Source organism: Miscanthus floridulus, chromosome 8 (genome assembly GCF_019320115.1).
Source record: "Miscanthus floridulus cultivar M001 chromosome 8, ASM1932011v1, whole genome shotgun sequence".
NCBI classification, from domain to species: domain Eukaryota; kingdom Viridiplantae; phylum Streptophyta; class Magnoliopsida; order Poales; family Poaceae; genus Miscanthus; species Miscanthus floridulus.
The window spans coordinates 92,720,514-92,732,323 of record NC_089587.1 but is presented as its reverse complement, the minus strand read 5'-3'; the positions used below and the strand labels follow the sequence as shown (position 1 = coordinate 92,732,323).

The following is an 11,810-nucleotide window of genomic DNA, read 5'->3' as shown; positions in this document are numbered from 1 at the left end:
TAATTTCATCACTGTCACACACATTTGCCTCGTGTGTGTGTGCGTGCGTGTGTGTGACGAGTGACGACATGCAAATTAAATTGGAGCGGCACCGTTGTCGTACCGACACCTTGCAATAGCACAGCACAACGTGTCGCAAAGGTCTTCATTAATCCTACCTAACCTATACGAGAAAGTCTAACTACTGTATCCGACTCTGGAATACTAGAGTTTCCTAAATTTGTCTAATTTATAGAGAAGAATATTCTCTCCATTTTAAATTATAGCTTGTTTTGGTTTTTTCTCTCTAACTTTAATCAAAACTAGTGTCTTTTAAAAAGTTTTTTATAGTAGGAAATAAAAAATAAAAAATATCTCTTAAAAATATTTCTACTCTACGATGGACTCGGAAATACAGTGTTGTCATTAGATGGAGAGAACTGCACACATAGACTCTTAAGTAGCTTTCTATCAATTGTTATGGGTGGATTAACAGTCCACCGCAAAGATTAAATTGAAATTCATTAGATAACATTTAACTTAAAAATAAATTAATCAACAGTGACTTACTACTTTGTATTAACTCAGTTAATTGCATCAATTTCACCCACCCTAAACAGGGAGAATATCGTAAATAATGTAAAGATCATGTCAAATAAAAAGCAATTGGGCATAAAAAATGTTTGTTGTGGAAAGAGTCATATAAATACAATATCCAAAGCGATTGTTTCCCAATCAACAATATGCTTACAGTACATGTCCTCTCCTTCAGACAAAAATCCTAAAAATAAATTACTAACAGTGCCTCATTCTCAGTGTGAACTCAGTTAATTGCATCAAATTTACCCACCCTAAGCAGAGAGAATATCATTATAAGTGAGCACGGTACATTCTTATGCCCTTTTTACCTAGAACATCACTGGAGCATGCTTGCTATCTGCTTATGTTTTTTTTTCATTTTATTAAATTCACATCTACTATCACTGTTCCTATTTCTCTCTAAAACTTAATTTGCACGTATGCCGCGTCGTGAACTGAGCACAGAGTCTGGCACCCAAGTTTGCTAAAACTGGGTTCAAAGTTTATTTGCCAAGAATCAAAAGTAAAATGACTAAACCAACCGAATAGGGCACTCAGAAACAAAGGACTCGTAGAGATCTTTCAGGCTGTCAGCTGAAATGTTGTTTGAACCATCATTGTCCTGGCCAAGAAAGTGAGTACACGTTAATATTATGAAATACTATAGATTAACATATAAAGAATAGCTATAACTATAGGTAAATAAAATCATGATAAGAAGTTGCAATTCCCCTTGAAATTAAGGTCATAATTCTTGTCCTTCTCACTAAAGAATTCAGAACCAGCAACATCCATTCCAATGATCACCTGCCACAGATAAGAGAGGATCTACCTTTCCAGATCTAGGCCTTCTTTGTTTTCCTGCATATATTGGTTGACATGGAAATTAGACTGTGAGATAAATGGATGTAGATGATTAATTTTGCAATTACCCAACACTCCTACAGTAATAAACATAGAAACAAAACAGAGCGTTCATATAGTTAGAGAACCATAATAAAGCAATAATTAGTCTATTGCCACTTTCTTTGGATAAAATGTATGTTGCCAAATTTATAATTACAGACTGATCATCTTAATTATGCTAGATAACTTAAAAAATATATACATGTAAGAATTATTGTGTGCATGGATATGACAGGTTGACAGCTGCAGAGAAAATATGGACAATTGGACATTACATGAATGTTAGGCGCAAAACCACATTCATCCCCAACATTTGGCATCTTAACCATACTTCTTTTTTATAATGTTGTGCATACATATGACAGAAGCGTTAGCGACTGCATATTCCTAGGGTACACTTAAGTTACATGATTATATTGATAAATACAGTATGTTGCTTACCTTCGGGTGGTACACCTCAACTCAACTCCCATCTTGCATCTTCATGTCCTCTTCAACGTTAGGGATGTACACAATTCATGAGTGGATACAAGAACTGTGCAGCAGTCAAGTCATCCTTCTCCCTCCAACCCATGATCTGACAACATCTACACAGTAAAGAAAATGGGTACTTGCACATCAAAAACTGACAAAATGATAATGAATTAGCTTTAGAAGAGGTACACAAAACCATACCGCACGATTCTATTGATAGACCTTTCCTGGGCTATGTCCATTACAAGCGGCCAATATTCATTTCATTTGGCCGCTTGAATATTTATTCAGAGGACCATAGGAACTGCAACTTCTCCGTTTTCACACCAAGCGATTTCCATACTTCAACCATGTAAAGGACAACAGTAAGGATTGCATCAAATCCCCTGAGCATAGCAAACCAGTCTGCTATCAAGATTTTTACTTTGCAACCAGAACTGACCATCTTATTAATATTGAACGCCTCGCGACGCCCTAAAAAAGTTTTTTTTTCGTTCAGTCATCATCAGATATTAACTGTCCTGGAAGAATTGTATCAGGCTAACAGGGCCTGAACTGAACTGAGGGAGAACAAAGATTTGTACCTGTGCCTGCGCGATGTGCATATGAATATGAGTATAGTATTGCATTGACGAGTTTGTCGGCACGAACTGGTTGGATGCGCGACACCCAGATGCCGTATTAGCACAACTCCAGCAGTCCAACCATGAAGAACGCAGGCAAGCACTTGTAGTACAGATTAGGGCATCGCGCATGTCATCGTCGTTTCTATTGTCCTTTAGTTATATCGATAGATAAAAATCAAACAAGATTCATCGCGAGCTGAGGGTGCGGTGCGGACAAAAACTCATGGTGATCAATCTTCGGCTGATAAAAAGGGATTTATTACCTGATCTATAATGAAGCGGAAGAAGGCTGAAGCTCCCCTGGTGCGGAGACCACTCCGGCGACGAAGCCGATGAAATCCATCATACTTAATTTCTTTCTGTATCCTCCTCTAAAGCTGTTGCCCTGTCTTTGATCAGCATACACGAAAACATGCAGAGAGATTGAAGAGCTTGTACGTACCAAGAGTACAAGAGGAAGCCGGGGAAGCCACGGTTGTGCTTGGCTGGCCGGTGCCTACGTTCGCCTCCACCTGGTGTTGGACTGTTGGTCGGTATCACATACATACACACAAGTTCATCGATCAGTACGTGATCGTCGAGGCTACTGGCTGCAGGCAGGCATCGTGTGTTCATGTGTCGATCGTCCATACTTACACACGTACTACAAACAAGCTACCAACGGCTCCTCGTAACGGTTGGTCAGGATGTCTCGCGTGCAGGGTTAGAGCCCCACGGTTGCGCTCGTTCGTCTGCCGGAGTTAAAAAAATCCCTTACTTGTCGAGTTTTCTAAAGCACAGGTTAATGGACCGGTCTACTCACAAGCACAAGCTGGGACCTCATGGGCTATAGGCTGGACCGGCTAATGGGCTGCAGCACTGGACTTGTCTTGGCCCATCAAGCAAGCATAGGAGATGCAGCAACATTCATATACACAAGCAAGGGAAAAAGGGGGTGTCGAAGGACCAGAACTCGAAGAACAGCGGGCTGTGGCTGGAGGCTAGCTGTGGCTAGAGATCCTCTACCTTTTCTCCTTTTTCCTTCAATTCTTGTGTCTAGAACCTTCTAAAGTCTTCTAGAGAGTCGATTTGTGCTACTATATTTGATCTGCGCGTTGGATTTGGTTGAGGTCGGTAAGAAATGGTATCGGAGCCAGTTCGATCCAGTAATCACACCGCCATGACGACGGAGGAGATGCTTGCCGAAATCCAGACGAGGTTGGAGGAGATGAATGATCAGCTGCACTGCCTCGTCAAGCCATCGACGTCCTCGTGCCATCGACCGACCTCCACCCCCATCGTCGACGTCAGCATCGAGGACCGCGAGCACGAGGTCACCACCCTCGTTGCCGCAAGCTCCAGCAGGGCGGCGACGCCCTCCTCAGCTCCTCCCACACCTTCGTCAAACCCCACGACCCTCCAGGAAGCTATCCTTGCCGTCGACATCGCCACCCCGAAACACCCACCGGCTACACGCACCAACTGTTCGATGTTGGGTCGCAACACGGGCGACCCTATTCTGGCGGCTCAAAACATCTCCCTCGTTGTCCCTGTCGCCGACCCTGACGACAGCACCGGCGTCGGCTACAACTCCGACAACTCCTTCCATGGCGACTCCGTCCTAGCGGTCTCACGGCTGTTGGTGGGCACCCCGGACATCTTCGAGAGCCCCGCTGTCGTGTTCCTCACCCGCGCGCGGGATCGAGAACCTGCTGCGCCTGGCGAACTACGCCGAGCCGTGGCTCGTGGTGCTGTACACGCCCTAGTGACGCTTCTGCCAGGCCATGGAGGCGTCCTACGTGGAGCTGGCCGAGAAGCTGGTAGGGTCTGGCATTAAGGTGGCCAAGTTCCGTGCCGACGGCGAGCAAAAGCCGTTCGCGCAGGCTGAGCTGCAATTGCAGAGCTTCCCCACTGAGCTCCTCGCCACCTCACACACCAGGTGTTCGATGCTGTGTCTCTACCAGACCTTTGGGAATGAACTTCACTGCGCCGGTGAGATTTCTGATAGACTTAGTGCATCACCTAGACATAGATCTAGCGGGTACAACCTTACATACGGGATGAAAACTTTCTAGAACATGATCTAGAGAGAGAGAGAGAGAGGAAGGAAGATGAGATGTAACCAACCATCCGCGGGCTTGGAGGAAGAGCTCGACGTAGCCATGGCGAAGGTGATGCGGTCTGGGTCGGTGGAGTCGTGGTCACGGCGTTGAGGTCGGTCGTAGTGTAGTGGTGGCGCAGAGGCGGCGGTGAAGACGTCAGTGGAGCTTCCCGTCGCTTCAACGCCTCCCTCTTAGATCGGATTAGGGTTAGGACTGTAGGTGGGAGAACGGCGGCTCAGGTGAACCTCGTGACACAGGCCCCGGCCTCCCACCTCCTTTATATTGCGCTGCGCGACGGGGGCCACCAACCATGGAACGGTTGGACGCCCCCGATCAGGGCGCGGATTAAGGCCCCGACTCAGTCGTTGGACCGAGTCGGAAGGAGATCAACCGGTTGTTTTATTCGTCCTTATCGTACAATTTCTCAGCCTTCCAATCCTATATTTTCTATGTTTCCTGTATGTCGGATGTGAGGCCTGCTCCCTTGTTTTACCGTGGCGGGTCATATTCGCCCCGTGGCATGGCTACATATGAACAGACTTTTTTTTTCTTTTTTTTTCTTTCTAACATTTTTCTCTTTTTTTGTCACATATTTATACATAATTATTTTCATATATAGTTTCATATTTATGCTAATATGTTACTATATTAACTTGTGCATCTAAGTTCTTAATATAACTTATACTTCTAATTTTACATCTAGTTATTCATCAAGTTATATATCTAAATTATACAAATTATTATAATATAAATTATCAATGTTGACTTATACCTATAAAGTTTATTGATCAAACTTATAAGTTATACAAACAAGTTATTGTTATATAAGCTATTAATATTGACTTGAACAAGTTATTATAATATAAATTATCGATGTTGACTTGTACATATAAATTTATTTAACTTATAAGTTATATAAACAAGTTACTATAATATAAGTTCTCGATGTTAACTTGTACGTATAATTTTGCTCATCTAACTTATAAATCTAACCTTTTACATGCATGCTATCTAACTTTGTCACATAATAAGTTATATGTATAAGTTATATGTATAACTTTGCCACATATTTAAGTTATGTATGCATCAAAATAGAAACTGAGTGTGGCGCTGATCGCACGTAAGTTATAGGTTGGTGCAGATTAGCTTGTGATCCAACGAAACAGGACAACAAATCTACAGTCAGCTTGTGATCCAATGTATAGAAATTCGTGTGTTTGATACTCGTGAAACACTCGATTTTGTATTGCATTTTAGGCGGTTGTTTTGGCCGTGTTGAACACCCGGTTTGCCCCCAACAAAACACCCGGTTGTTTGGCCCTAACAAAAACACCCGCACGTCAGCTAGATACCCTCAAAACGAAATTCCCTTCCTTCTATGGCATTCCGTCCGTTTTTGCTACTTACGGTGTTAAGTCAAGGTTAAAATGATCATTTTACCCCTGACAGAAAAAAAACAAAATACAGAGTTTTATTTGTCAGTTATACATTTGGAGTAATATTATTCAAATAAGTTCACACATAACAATACATAATAAGACACATAATCAAGTACACAAATATATTGTAATAAAATGAGCTTATCAAATGCATAAAAATTGCACAAACGCATTGCAATTAACCATAGGTTGACACATAAATTGTTCACAAATTCACCATAGTTTCAGTTTCACATAAATAAAGTCACACAAAAAATACGATTTCAAACATACATTGCTCTCACATACAATGAGCGAATTCAATATGCATATAAAAAATCAAAGGCTGAGCCTTCTTTTGATTCGCGTGCTCATGACAAGGCTGCTAGGAAGTCTTGTCTTGCTTCTTGTACTCATCAATGGGCTAAGTGGCACCTTCGCCTTTTTTCTTTGGAAGGCCTTAGCCTCCTCTTGATGGGTACAGCAGGTGTTCAACTTGGTTTCCCTGTGAGGTGACATTCAGATAGCATTGTCCTATACAACAACAACAACAACAACAATAAAGCCTTTAAGTCCCAAACAAGTTGGGGTAGGCTAGAGTTGAAACCCAGCAGAAGCAATCAAGGTCCAGGCACGTGAATAGCTGTCTTCCAAGCACTCCTATCTAAGGCTAAGTCTTTGGGTATATTCCATCCTTTCAAGTCTCCTTTTATTGCCTCTACCCAAATCAACTTCGGTCTTCCTCTGCCTCTCTTCACGTTACTATTCTGGCCTAGGATTCCACTACGCACCGGTGCCTCTGGAGGTCTCCGTTGGACATGTCCAAACCATCTCAACCGATGTTGGACAAGCTTCTCTTCAATTGGTGCTACCCCTAATCTATCACGTATATCATCGTTCCGAACTCGATCCCTTCTTGTATGACCGTAAATCCAACGCAACATAGCATTATCCTATATGAAGGAAAATTTCATATAGCATTTTGATAACGGCATCCTATGAGGTAAAAGACAGAACAGTAGTTGCTGGGCAACATCATAGAACAACAGCACTTTTAGATACTTAGATTTGTGAAATCAAGTTCACATTTTAGATCACAGAACAAGAGTTCACATTTTCTCTGAAATCAAGTTCACATAACAACAGCCGAAATAGGTCTAAAATCAGGTTCAGAGAACAATAGCTACAGTTCTGAAATCAAGTTCATTTGAGAGAAAATAGTTTCACATTTTATCTAGGTAGCCATAACTGCAAGAAATAGGACCATGTAAAATTCACCATGCTAAGTAACATAACTTTATTGTCTGGAAAGGTAAAATAGCAAGTAACACTTCATGGCAGCAACAGACATGGTAAAATTCTTAGCTAACTAACAGGAATATTACTGAAAAGAAAACAGCAAGTAAAATTCACCATGCTAGAGTTTTACAAACACTGGTAAGCACTCCTGCACACTCAATTGTCAGCAGCATTTTCAGAACTGCAACGGCATGCATTTTTTCTGAAATAATAGGCAACAGTTGTCCGTCATGCAGTTTTCTGAGAAATAGATAAACTTGTCTAGAACAACATGGTCACAGACATGCCGTACTAACTCCTCAAACATAGTTTCGTAATGGCCCGATGCAAATTTTAGAAAATCATCTACATCAAGATATCAGGTGAACTGTGAATCGTACAGAACTGTAAATCTACGAGCTTCTATTTGATGTGCACTGCTTTTTACATAATGAATGGAGAACCTTACAACGCGAGCAGCTGGAGGCGTCATTCGCGCCGGGCTGCCCCTCCGTGTCGCTGGAAAGGTCGGCCGCGCCGGGCTCCTCCTCCGCGCCGCTGGAAAGGCCGCGATGGCCGCTGCAAAGGGCGGGATGGGCGCGGGAGGGGCCGCCTGTTGCCGCGCCGGGCTGGCCGCGCCGGACCAACCCCGGTCGCGCGCGTTGGACCAGGCGGGCGGCGGCGCCTCCCCCTCGCGAAGGACGCCGGCCGAGGATGGCAGGGGGGCCGTCCAGTCGTGGATTCGCGGATCCGGCGGCAGACACGCCGGCTGCGGCCCCTAGCCGGCAGCGGCGGCGCCCTCCTCCATAGGGCCTTTTTCCCCCGCTCGGTCAAAGCAGCGCTCGGTCGTGCTCTGTTTTTCCCGGTCGGATGCGGTAGAAGCAGGGCATAGCAGAAGGGCAATGTAGACATTTCGCGTAGCTATCAGTGGGGAGACTAAGGCCCCGTTTGGCATGGCTCCAACTTTGGGTGGAGCTGCTCCACTTCAGAACTCCAGGTGGAGCCAGCTTTGGGTGGAGTTGGAACTGTGTGATGGAGGTGTTTGACTATGAGGATGTCCCTAGCTCCAAAAAAAAAAAAATGAGGAGTTTGAGAGTAGATTGTCATTCTTGCTCTGCTTATGTGGGTCCCACTGTCAATGACTAATCTATTTTCTTTTTTTCCTCTACTCTTTTCCTCTCCGTTTCGTCTCTGTCAGTGGCTCGACGGCGTCCATGAGGTCCCGAAGCCGGAGGCAGCCCTCCAACTCGCTGTCGACGGCGACCGCGGGCACGCCGCGCTCAGCGGCGAAGGCGCGCACCTTCTCGACGCGCAGGCCTCGGTGACGATCACCCGCGCCGCCGCCTGGCGGTGGATCTCGTGCGGGAGGACACCTCCGGGAGCTGCTCGAAATAGTAGACCTCATGGTGTCTCTGAGAACCCACAGAGAAGAAAATCGGGGTGGGGGAGAGCTCTGGTGAGGAGATCGAGAGCTCGGTCGTTCGCTCGGCCATGGCGGCCGTGGTGGTGATTGGAGCGCTGGAGAGAGGTAGAGGGCTCAGAGAGGGCAGAGGCGGCGGCGGCATGCTACTGTGGAGCTCAGGCGTGCTTTTGTAAGGTGAGGCGAGGGGGAGGGCTCGGTCGCAGAGGAGCTCGGTGGCCACCCATGGCGGCAGGGGAGGAAGACGACGGCGCGGGAGGGAGGGAGTCACTGCGCGGGGGGCTCGGGAGAAATAGAATCGAACCGTTTTTCTGTGTAATCAGTGGCAGTGGTGGGTAATTTCCCATCAACTCCACAAGGAGGTTCATATTGAGTGGTTTTGGAGCTGCAAAAGAGGTGCTCCAAAACTTCACCTCTATTTGTACTACACTTCCATGGAGTCGGCAGCTCCATAGAGTTTCGGAGTTGGGGTATTTTGCTGGATTTTTTTATGAAGTTACTGGAGTTTAAGAGTGGAGCCATGCCAAACAAGCCCTAACTGAGTACTGCAACAGAAAGCTAGAAAATTTCGTTTCGGTTAAAAAAAATAGACCATATAATAAAGATGTTTTTTTCTAGGGCTATAAAAAAGCTCATATATCATAGGTCTTGGCCAGCTCGTATATTCATTTGCTGCAGCTTTTCGGCCCACGCCCACTATAGGCTTTTGTGGACTGTATAACGTAAACTAGCCCTGGCACGATCAAACAGACGCGTGGGCCGACGGATTGCAGATTTGCATTCCATTTCTCCCTAGTCACGGGTACGGTTGGTTCGTGTCGAATTGTATACCAAGCCAAAATTTGTCTATAATCAGACCATAGTTAAATTTGGGTCAATTACAGGATTTATTTAGATTGAGTCAAACCATACGGCCAAAGTTACATTGCCTGTGACTATGACATATGAACCAATGTGTCAATAAAAATTATGACAATAAAGTACCCCCGTCCATAAAAAAGAGTCATTCTCGCTTTTTAAAAAGTCAACATGCTTTTAACTTTGACCAAATATATTTAATAAAATATTAATATTTATGTTACATAATTAGTATCATTAGGTCGATCATTGAATATATTTTTATAATAAACATTTTTGGAGATATAAATGTTGCACACATTTTCTATGAACCAAGGCCTTGTTTAGTTTACATCAAAATTCCAAGTTTTTTCACTCTCTCTCCATCACATCAATTTTTGGACGCTTGCATGGAGTATTAAATATAGATAAAAAAAATAACTAATTACACAGTTTAGTTAAAAATCACGAGATGAATCTTTTGAGCCTAGTTGGTCCACGATTGGACAATATTTGCCAAATAAAACGAAAGTGGTACTATTCATCAGGTTGAAAAAACTTTCGATCTAAACAAGGCCCAAGTCAAATAAAGTTGAGAAAGTTTGACCAGCATGATTCCCATAGCGACTCTTTTTTAGGGACGGAGGTAATATAAGCGAAGACAACGCGATGGCAACCAACTGAGGCCTAGTTGATGATTAATTTCTGGGACTTAGGGTTGGAGGTGCGACGACAGTTGTAGCTTGTAGGAGGCAAACACGAACGGTCTTTGAGTTTGCATCCGCGGTAGCATGTGGCGTCACCATGATGCTCACGCGCATGTTCATGGAATTTAAATAGAATTCAAATGAAACATGTTAGAATTTCTAAACTGAAATTTTGACCCCTTTGCTACCCCTTGTGAAAGTCCTGTAGGATATCTTAGCGACCACGTGCATCCATTTTTCAACTGATTATAAACCCATACAAGCATCATACTAAATAAATATAATTGATACTATAGTTTGGATACATGCTCTCTAGGCTAAATCAAAATAAGCATCAGTGTTCTTGTAGCAGCAAAGTTGGCGAAACTTCAATCCACAAACACCCTTGACCGTAGACAAAGCTAACTATCACAATAATAAGTCCAAAAGTCTGTACATCATAAGATATGTGCACCATAAAAGCCATGGTCAACAATAATAAGTTAATGAAAAGAAAAAAAAGGAGGAATCTATCTGGTGACCCTATCAGTTTAGCTGCATTGTGCAAGTGTAACAGTAAATCATGCACTCATCTTCACCCTCTAGTCCACATAACATCTCACCTCCCAACTTGTCTTAAATCATCCTCAATTTTCTTTAAGCGACGAGACAACCTCGCACACATGTATTATGCAGTTGTTACTTCGCTTGATCCTATCTATGACCATGTTAGTGTTGACTATATGAAGTGACACTTGCGTTGATACTAAGTATGATCAAGTAAGATGTGGTTACATGACACGTCAAAATCACTTGAATTTCTACATAATTTGGGTCATAAAGCATGAACTAATTATACTCCCTCCATCCAAAAATGCAATTATAGCATAGTAGTAGTTTAAAAGTATATTGAGTAATTATAAGTAAAAAACATTGATATCATTATATTTGTCGTGAGATATATTTTTATACTATACTTATTTGTTTCGTAAACACTAATATTTTTACTTATATATTTGGTCAACCAAGAATACGTCTAGAATTACATTTGTTTGTGGACACAGGCATTAATATACAATGACAACATCTACTAGCGAGTAAACAACATAATTTAAAAAAAATTATAAAATTGGTTTCATATTTTTCGAAGCTTTCTAAGATCAAACTAGATTTTAGAGTTTGTAAATACACATTTTTTTAAAAGTACTCTCTTTGTTCTAAATTATAAGACGTTTTGGCTTTTTTAGATACATTGCTTTTATTATGTATCTAGACATAATTGTATATATAAGTGCATAACAAAAATTACGTATCTAGAAAAACAAAAATGTCTTATAATTTGGAACGGATGGAGTATCAAAATTTTAAAATAATCATAGTCTGATTTACCCCTAACTATCAACCTAGTACGACTAATCCCCTCATGTATGGCATAACATCATGTAAGACGGAGGATGTGGCGCCACACATGCTACAACCGTTAGTTAAACCGTTGATGATGAAGAAAAAACAACGCTTTAATTAAA

General features: G+C 42.7%; 1 long non-coding RNA gene across 5 annotated transcripts; it reads right to left on the bottom strand.

Annotated features, from left to right (window-relative positions):
- Positions 1 to 677: 677 nt before the first annotated feature.
- LOC136476990 (uncharacterized) lies at positions 678 to 8,199 on the bottom strand. 5 transcript variants are annotated; one of them, XR_010763800.1, is made up of 9 exons: positions 7,811 to 8,199; positions 4,671 to 7,016; positions 2,828 to 3,087; positions 2,523 to 2,714; positions 2,381 to 2,412; positions 2,140 to 2,280; positions 1,906 to 2,051; positions 1,366 to 1,419; positions 678 to 1,180 (listed from the first exon to the last, which is right to left on the bottom strand). It is a non-coding gene; the product is annotated as an uncharacterized lncRNA (long non-coding RNA). The 5 variants fall into 5 exon arrangements; XR_010763798.1 differs by having other exon boundaries at positions 2,140 to 2,412; positions 2,828 to 2,941; positions 3,007 to 3,087; XR_010763797.1 differs by having other exon boundaries at positions 2,140 to 2,412.
- Positions 8,200 to 11,810: the final 3,611 nt, after the last annotated feature.